Below are 10,189 nucleotides of genomic sequence, written 5' to 3'. Positions count from 1 at the left end.
AAAAAAGCTAAGAACTAGATCAGACGATGATCTCAAAAGAACTCCACAACGGAAGCTTCGCCATATCCCAAAAAGAACAAGGAATAAGGAAATCAAACTTCTTTCTCCTTACCCTTCGCGGAACCTGTAGTACCTGAAATCAATATATAATGGGGTGAGATATAAAATCCCAGTGAGTTCCCTATCCTATGGATCCTCTCGGCTTTACAAGGTTCTAATCTATAAGTCTCAAGTCATAAGGAACTAGACCTTGAGTTCTCACACTAACATTATATGGAATCATACTTAGAGTTCAACAACTCAACACAAGACTATTAATCGGAAACCAATACCAAGGCATCCCCATATTCCCGTCCCCTTCTACGTCTAGGAGGTGGCACGAGTCATGAATCCTTTGGAAAAATCTTGACATACGACATGGATTCGGACTCATGAGCCTTTCCCCATGAATCGTCACTTCACATGGCCCGTACACCATCACAAGTCTCTACCCGTAGGTTCCATTCGTACACAAAAGCGGGAATCAAACCTGCCAAGATTATTGTGCCTCTCTGCACGGTGAATGCCTGTTAGCATTCAAAGGAAAAATAAAGAAATAAAGAAAATACTACGGTTCCGATTAATACATCAACAATGGTGATCGCTTCCGCAAACCACTAGGCTTGTTAGCCTTTCCTCATAAGATTCCAACACGTATGTCCATATAATGTTTCATCCTAGGTTTCTTTGTTAAGCTACACAACCTAACAATTTCTAGATTTTCCTCACTTATGCTTTATTCACATAACAATGTAGTTATTTAACCCTCTTGATATAAACACATATAACAAGGTATTACCAATCCACCTGCAATAGAACTCAAACAATAATTATAGAGTACATAAGCATCATAACAAGAGCACAACGTCCTCATGGTTCCAAAATCTACACCACTATAAAGGACACACTCCTAGCCTATTACTGCTTCAAACGGTGGTTAAAACAGAGTTACGGTTCAAAAGTTATGCTTGAAACAATTTCCATTAAGTTAAGAAAATTTGGTAAGGAAGCTTCAGTTCGCGCCGCGCAACCACTAGGTCGCGCCGCGAACCCTATGGCAGAAGCAAACCACCATAATTCCAACACTGTTCGCGCCGCTAACTAGTCTACGCGCCGCCAACCTCATGGCAGAAGCAAAGCTCTAAAGTTTCCAACTATTCGCGCCGCGAACCCCAGTACGCGCCGCGTACTGAAGACAGAAGCAAAAACCCATAAAAACCTGCATAGTTCGCGCCGTGCAGCCCCGTTCGCGCCGCGAAGCGCGCGAGAACTCAGTTCTCAGCTCTGTCTCATACACAGATCCATGGTTCAAAACCATCTAAATCCTTTTACACCTGTTCCAGATCATGACAAAGCATAGATACAACCTATAGATGATATATTTATGGATTGTAAACACTTATTCATAATCATAGATGAATTCGACCCAAAAACCTAGATTTCCTCTATACAAAATCCCTAAATCAAAACCTATGATTTCTCATCCACAATCAAAGCTATAAGTTTCTAACTAGAACCCACCTCGATTAAGAGTCGTTGATGTCGAAGATGAGTTGATTCGGCGAAGAAATGGTGAAGATCCAAGCTTTTCTCCTCTTTCTCCTTTGCTCTTCCTTCTCTCTACTTCTTCTCTCTATCTTTCTCTTTTGATGTAGAATGAAGAAGAAAAGCCAAGGAAAGGATATAAGAAAAAAATATCTTAAGTTACACTACTAACTTAATGTCCAAAAGTATCTCTAACGTATCAATTGATAAAACCTCAGTGTCAGTTAATACATTAGAGCATTTAATTAATACGGGGTATTACATCCTCCCCCACTTAAATAGAAATTCGTCCTCGAATTTAAGAATTACCTGAAAAGGTGAGGGTAAGCATCCCGCATTTCCGATTCAAGTTCCCATGTAGCATCGCCCGGATGCGTCACATCCCACTGAACCTTGACAAGAGGAATCTCCTTGTTGCGTAACACTTTAGTCTCTCTTCCTACGATACGGCTCGGTAAGGGTTCAAAAGTCAAATCTGATTCTATCTCAATTGCATTTGGTAACACCGGCTGGAGAGGATCGGGAATAAACTTCCTCAGTTGGGACACGTGGAAAACATCATGCATTTCTGATAGAGAAGGTGGTAAGGCTAAACGGTAAGCTACTTCACCAATCCTCTCTAGAACCTCATACGGTCCCACGTATCTCGGACTTAACTTCCTTGACTTAAACGGTCCTTTCAACCTCAACCTCGGAGTAACTTTCAAAAATACATGGTCACCTTCCATAAACTCCAAAGGCCTCCTGCGGTTGTCCGCGTAACTCTTCTGACGATCCTGTGCTTGTTTAACCTTCTCACGAATCATTCTAATCTTGTCCGTGGTCTCTTGAATAATTTCGGGTCCCAAAATTCTATCATCACCAATTTCTGACCAACACAACGGTGTTCTACATTTTCTCCCATATAATGCCTCATAAGGTGCCATACCGATACTCGCATGATAACTGTTATTGTAAGCAAATTCAATCAACGGTAAAAGCTCCTTCCAATTTCCTCTACTTTCAAGCACACACGCTCTTAACATATCCTCCAAGGTTTGTATCGTCCGTTCCGTTTGACCATCCGTTTGAGGGTGGTTCGACGTGCTCAAACATAATTTAGATCCCATCGCTTGCTGAAAGGCTCTCCAAAACCTTGAAGTAAACTTTGGATCTCTATCCGACACAATACTAGAGGGTACACCGTGCAATTTCACAATCTCTGCGATAAACAACCGTGCAAGATGACTTGCCTTGTAAGTAGTCTTCACGGCTAAGAAATGTGCAGATTTCGTCAACCGATCTACAATCACCCAAATAGAATCATATCCACCTTGAGTACGGGGTAAACTAACCGCAAAATCCATTGAAATACTATCCCATTTCCATATTGGAATCTCTAGTGGTTGTAACAATCCACCCGGCCTTTGATGTTCAATCTTTACTTGCTGGCACACCGCACACTCTGATACGTACACTGCGACATCTCTTTTCATTCCGGACCACCAATAATCCCCTTTCAAATCTTGGTACATTTTTGAAGAACCCGGATGTATCGTGAAAGCACCCTTGTGAGCTTCATCCAAAATCCTTCTTTTTAATAACGCATCGTCCGGAACACAAATCCTCTGATTAAACATAATCACCCCATCTGTAGCTCGAGTAAAACCTGGTTGAACCAACACCTCTTGTAACTTAGTATCAGACGCTTGTGCTTGTTGGATGTCGTTTCTCAAAGTAGAATTAACATTCAAGTTTCCCATCAATACTCCATTTTGGGTCCAAACAAATTGAAGGTTGAGATCTCGAAATTTCTCCAATAATGCATACTCTGACATCATCAATTCGGCCCTCTTTAACACCTTCCGACTCAAAGCATCCGCCACTTTATTTGCCTTGCCTGGATGATACTTCAAGTCAAAATCATAATCCTTTAAGTATTCCATCCACCGCCTCTGACGCATATTCAACTCCTTCTGGTCGAATAGGTATTTTAAACTCTTGTGGTCGCTGAACATTTCAAAATGAACTCCATACAAGTAATGACGCCACACCTTTAGGGTAAAAACAACCGCAGCCAATTCTAAATCATGAGTTGGATAATTCTCTTCGTGAACCTTTAACTGTCGAGATGTGTATGCTACCACCTGACCATCCTGCATCAAAACCCCTCCTAATCCTTTCTTGGAAGCATCGCAAAATACTTCATAGGACTTATTTGGGTCAGGAACGATCAAAACAGGAGCAGTCGTCAATCTTTCCTTCAAGCCCATGAAACTCTGTTCACACCCCGAATCCCAATCATAAGGACACTCCTTCCGAGTAAGTCTAGTCATTGGTAAAGCCAATTGAGAAAACCCTTTTATAAATCTTCTGTAGTAGCCGGCTAAGCCCAAGAAACTTCGGACTTCTGAGACATTGCTCGGTCTCTCCCAATTAATTACCGCTTCAATTTTTGTCGGGTACACTGCCACACCTCCTTGAGATATAACATGACCAAGAAATCTTACCTCTGTCATCCAAAACTCACACTTACTTAACTTAGCAAACAATTGATTTTCTTGCAGTACCGACAGAACAATCCTCAGGTGTTCTTCGTGCTCTTGTGGAGTACGAGAATAAGGAAAGTACATATCATCATCTAAATAGCATTGTATCATCATAAGAAAAACATACATCTAGTTATACCACAACATGGTTATGTCAATTCATCGCAAAGAGCATACTTCACATGTTAACACATCATAGTTTATCACTTAATCCTAATAAACATAATAGGATACTATATCCTATGGATCATTTTATTGCATCATGGTATAGTTAATTGCGTTAGCTTTCCAACGCTTCAAATGATGCATCAATCGGAGTCCAGAAACTCAAGTTATGGCCTTTACAAAAATCTGTCAAAATTTGGGTGCTGCTCAGGTCGACACAAACATTTCTCAGGTCGACGCATAGATGTTTCTGTCCCCCTCGGGTTTTCTCAGGTCGACCCATGAGTCGACTCATGCTGGTCTTTTGGGAATCTATAGGTCAACGCATGAATTTCATTAGTCGATGCATGCTGAAAAAAACCAGATTTTTTGCCTTTTTGGGTTGCTCAGGTCGACCCAGGCTTCTGTGTAGGTCGACCTACGCTACATAAAAACCCAGAAATCACCATTTTCCTTCCCCATTCACCTCATACAACAACCACTAACTCTCATACAATTTATACATCAATTAACAGCAATTTAGCACTCATATAAGGTTCCTAAACATGTTCCTAGCCATGGGTTCACATACAAACATCATCCAACATACTTAGAATCACAATTTCATAGAAATATAGTATGAACCCTAACAACTTCAAATTTAATTTTCACACAATCATGGATAATAACATACAATCAAAACCCTATCATATAAACCTCTATAAATTCCACCAAATGCTCCACAAATCATTCATCAACAACATCAAGATTGCAATTCTCACATAAACATGGATATTCAATTATGAAGTCTAATCTCTACCATACCCATCATCATGCTAACCCTTCGAGAGTAAGAACCTCACCCTTACCTTAGCAAAAGCTCCACCTTCTTCAATGGAGTCCTTTCTCTTCATGCCATAGTTTTCCTCTTTCTTCCCTTCTTTCTCTTCTTTCTCCAAATGAGTTATGAGACTAAATCTCTAAAACCTTAACCTTTACTATCTCACTAATGGGCTTAACCCATAACCCATCCATTGTGTTATATTTCTTTCACTGAGGCCCAATTCATAATATTCTTCTAATTACTCAATTAAGCCAAATAACACACATAAATGAATAATCACATAACATAACGAATATTATTCCCAATAATATTCCATAACTACAATTGCTCCACAACTTAATTAATACCAACTCGCAGTTGTATTTCTCTGACTAATCCGACTAATTAATCCGACCATAAACTTAACTTCTCAAATCAACATATTAATCCAATTACGCCTTTAGAATAATACCGATAAATCCCGACTTCGACTAATTCCAACCAATAAATCCTTGATTTAATTTAATTAAATAATTAATTAAATTCGGGGCGTTACAACTCTCCCCCACTTAGAATTTTGTCCTTGAAAATCTATCTGACATAAACATCCTCAACTTCGCTTCCAACTCTCCGATTCTCAGTTGCATTTGACAACACTTCGACTATCAAAACAACTTAATCCGACTTAAATCCAACGTCAATTATTCGACATCTCTACGACATACTCGTTAACAACTTAATAACCACCTTAGGAATCTCCCGGCTTATCAATACTTAAGGTAGCAACAACTTTAACACGCTTATACGTGGAGATGCAACCTCACCTCATTAACTTAGCAACCGAATCATCACTGCTCAACAATACCTTGACATATGATTCTTAAGGTAGTAAAACTCATAACCCTCATATACTTAGGTGTTCAAAGGCACACCATTATCGTATTAACATCAGTCTCAACACCAAAACACATACGTACTTTCATTCCCATAATTATACATGTTAATCTTTAACAAATACCAACAACTATATCTCCGCCTCGTTGTATTACTCTTATAATGACATCAACATAGCCAGCATACTCAACTCAGTCGTAGTACAAAATATCACTTCTTACTTACAGAATCCAACAACAATATCATGACAACAGAAACCAAATCACTATAACGTCAACTTAACAAGATTACTCGACGAATACACCTAACTCCACCATCGACTACCATCCCTTATATCATTTGTTTTAACTCAGCAAGTATTCACGAGAAAATACCATATCTCTGGCACTTCATTCTCAACTCCACAACCCACCAAATCAAACATGCAGATCAAGACATATCACTCTCCTGGGCTCCCGATACCTAGTTCTTCACCTCTAACAAACACACACGCATAACAATTGCGCCACCTTACACATCCGCTGCGCAACTCTGATAATCCATCTTAAGTCATCGTCCACGTTAAATATTCCGTCAACTATATGGTTTCCAAGTCTTAATCTAGTTCGGACTTCCTTAAACATCCATCACAAAATTAATGCTCACTCGACATTCTCAATCCTTCACTTTGTGACGTTATCTCGCCTATAAACCAGCTTCTCCGACCTGTTCATTACTTCTCAACCATTCATGGATACTCTTCCGTTAATTCACACCAACCAGAGAGCAACTATCTTCACGATATAACATTCATCCCTTTACGCACTATTAAGCTAGCAAGATACGTCTATGCCATCCAATCACGATTTTGTCTACTATCAACAAGAGATTAAGGGTGATCAAGTCCTCAATTTATCAATAGATAGCCGACAACCATAGTGGAGTATAAACCATCGTTACTAAACTACAATAGCTTTTCTTTAGCACTTGTACTCACGTCACCAAAAGCACTGGACTTCAACAACTCCCAAAATCATCTAAAAATGCTAACACCGACGTTTTGCAACTACCTACTAAAACACCTCTGACGATACATCAGAACTAAATTCATGTACACCATTATCAACACTTCTTATTATTGAAATCATACTCCTCTCTTTGCATCTCCAACTCATACTCGCGTTTCAGAATGTTTCAACAACTTCAATAGCTTCTACTACTGTCTCAATCACTTACAATAATCCTACAGCAAGGTCTACCGCAATACTTCACTAAATCACTGATCCAACATCGACATCTTATGTGAAGATGTTTTCATGTTGGCTGCATTTATGGTAAAACATACTTGTTTGATATTGTGTTATGCAGGCTGCATACGTGTTAAGTTAATACAGGTTCTGTAGTGAATGTCATGACCGATGTCATGACATCCTTGTGTGACAGCAGGAGCTGTTATAATTTATTAATCGTGTTTCCTGACTTCTCTCAATTAACAGTTTAGGAAACCTTTTATTGTGTGCTAAATATTTCGTCCAGAAGATTTTGCTGACAGCACATTCTGTAACAACCAGATGGCGTGTAAACTAGGTTAACTTGGTTAACCCTAATTTGTTTCTAAAAAAGCCCAAGGCCCAAGAGCTGCATATAAAAAGTCTGCAATCCTATTTTGGAACGTAGAGAGAGCAGATTGTTAATTGTGAAGAACCATAGTTCTGTAGCTGTCTCGTGTACTCCAAGCAATTGTCTTTGATGATTGCGTTGGAATAAGTTATTTCTGTTAATTGTCACTCTAAGCTTTTAAGCACGAGTGTATGTCTCTTGATTGAATATTTTAAGCAGATCAAGGTGTGTTTTTGAAGTGTGTCTTCTCTCTGATTTTATGTAATATTTATTTGTAATCACTGCTGTGATTGAGGGGGAGTGAGTGGAGATACTCAGGTCTAGGAATAGGTTGGAATTGCATTGGGTAGGTTTTAAGTGAGGAGTTGTAAAGGGGGAGTTTAACTCCAAATTAATTCTTCTTATATTGGATTCCCTCCCTGGCTTGGTAGCCCCTAGAGTAGGTTGTTGAACCGAACTGGGTAAACAATTCTGTGTGTTCTTTATTGTTTTTATGTTGTTCTGTTTTAATTATCTGTGTTGTGTAATTGTGGATGTCATAACATCCAGCAAGACATCGATCGTGTGTTACTAGAATTTTCAATTGGTATCAGAGCAGACACCCTGCCTATTTACATTTGGGTGAGATCTAGGGACAATAAAATTCGGGTACTATGGAGAAGGAACTATTAGTGTTTGGGAATAGACCACCCATTTTGAATGGCTCTAACTATGACTACTGGAAACCTCGTATTGTAGCAGTCATAAAGTCTGTGGACAACAAGGCCTGGAGAGCTGTGGAAAGCGGATGGAAACATCCTGAGAAGATTATGGAAGATGGAACCACTGTTCTAATTCCTGAAACTCAATGGAGCAAAACTGAAGAAGAGCTAGCTTTGGGCAATTGCGAGGCCCTAAGTGCCTTGTTCAATGGGATTGACAAGAACATATTCAGGCTTGTGCAACACTGTGAGCTAGCTAAAGAAGCTTGGGATATTCTCAAAACAGCACATGAAGGCACATCCAAGGTAAATATGTCGAGACTTCAAATGCTTACCACTACGTTTGAAAATCTCAAGATGAAAGAGGATGAAACCATTTATGAATTCTATATGAATGTTCTTGAGATTTCAAATAACTCAAGAGCCTTAGGAGAAAAAATGACTGAGGAAAAATTGGTAAGAAAGATCCTCAGATCACTGCCTAAGCGATTTCATATGAAGGTGATTGCCGTAGAGGAAGGTCAAGACATCAGTAACATGAAGCTGGACGAACTCATTGGTTCTCTACAAACCTTTGAGTTGAGTATCTGTGAGCCTGTTGAAAAGAAGAACAAAAGCATAGCTTTTGTCTCCAACACATAAGACAATCCAAGAGAAAGCAATGGTGGAAGTAATGAACATTTATCAAAAGCCATAGCCATGCTTGGAAAACAATTCAACAGGTTTATTAAAAGGGTTGATCAGAAGTCCAAATTCAATGTCAAGAACACTTCCAATGACATCAGCAAAACCTTTGTTCCTAGCAGAAGATTCAAAGCTGAAGAGAAGTCAGATCAGGAAAAAGGGGTTCAGTGTCACGCATGTGAAGGATATGGACACATTAGCGCTGAATGTCCCACCTACCTCAAAGAGCAAAGAAAAGGTATGTCTGTGACTCGATCTGATGGAGACTCATATAGTGATGCTGAAGAGGAATGTGCTGCTCTAACAAGCGTGTGTGCACTTGAACACAAATTCGGCAAAAAGGATTCTACCTTCAAAGAATTGGTTGTGTCATACAATGATCTAAGAGTCAAGAGTACTGAATTGTGGAGATTAAGGGAGAAACAAAAGAAAATTATAGAAGAAATGGAAGTCGAGAAGAGAAAACTTCTAACAACCATAGCACACCTCAACGGTGAAATCAGCACTCTCAACTTCAAACTAGATCAGATGTCAAGATCAATCAGAATGTTGAACAATGGGACTGACTCCCTTGAAAATATTCTTGAACTTGGACAGGAAGTAGGGAATTTGTCTGGATTAGGATTTATGAAAAAAATTGAACCCAATCTAGGGTGGAAAAAGTCAGAACCTAAAGCTCACCATGTTAATCAAACATCAGTATCGATGTCACGACATCATGAAACGAGGAACTGGAACCAAACAAAAAGGAAATTTCAGAAATGGAGATGCCAGTACTGTGGAAGGTTTGGCCACCTAAAACCGTTCTGCTACAAACTGTTTGGTTACCCTTGGCAAACAAATACGAACAATCTCAACCAGCACAACCCTATCAAGAAACAACAATGGGTTGTCAAAGGTTTTGCATTGATTGCTCACACCTCCTTGAGGGTGTCAACCAAAGGAGACTGGTATTTTGATAGTGGATGTTCAAAATACATGACAGGAATGAAGAACTTTTTAGAAGAAATCAAGCTGCATTCCACTAGCTATGTGACCTTTGGTGATTGAGCCAGGGGAGAGATTAAAGGGGTAGGAAAGCTAGAACATTCAGGAGCCCCTCAACTAGACAGTGTTCTACTGGTCAAAGGACTGACTGCAAACTTGATCAACATCAGTCAACTGTGTGATCAAGGTCTAAGAGCCCGATTTACCAAAGATGAATGTGTGGTCACTAATGAATAAAATGTAGA

Source organism: Vicia villosa, linkage group LG1 (assembly GCF_029867415.1).
Source record: "Vicia villosa cultivar HV-30 ecotype Madison, WI linkage group LG1, Vvil1.0, whole genome shotgun sequence".
NCBI classification, from domain to species: Eukaryota; Viridiplantae; Streptophyta; class Magnoliopsida; order Fabales; family Fabaceae; genus Vicia; species Vicia villosa.
Note: the sequence above shows the minus strand (reverse complement) of the source record.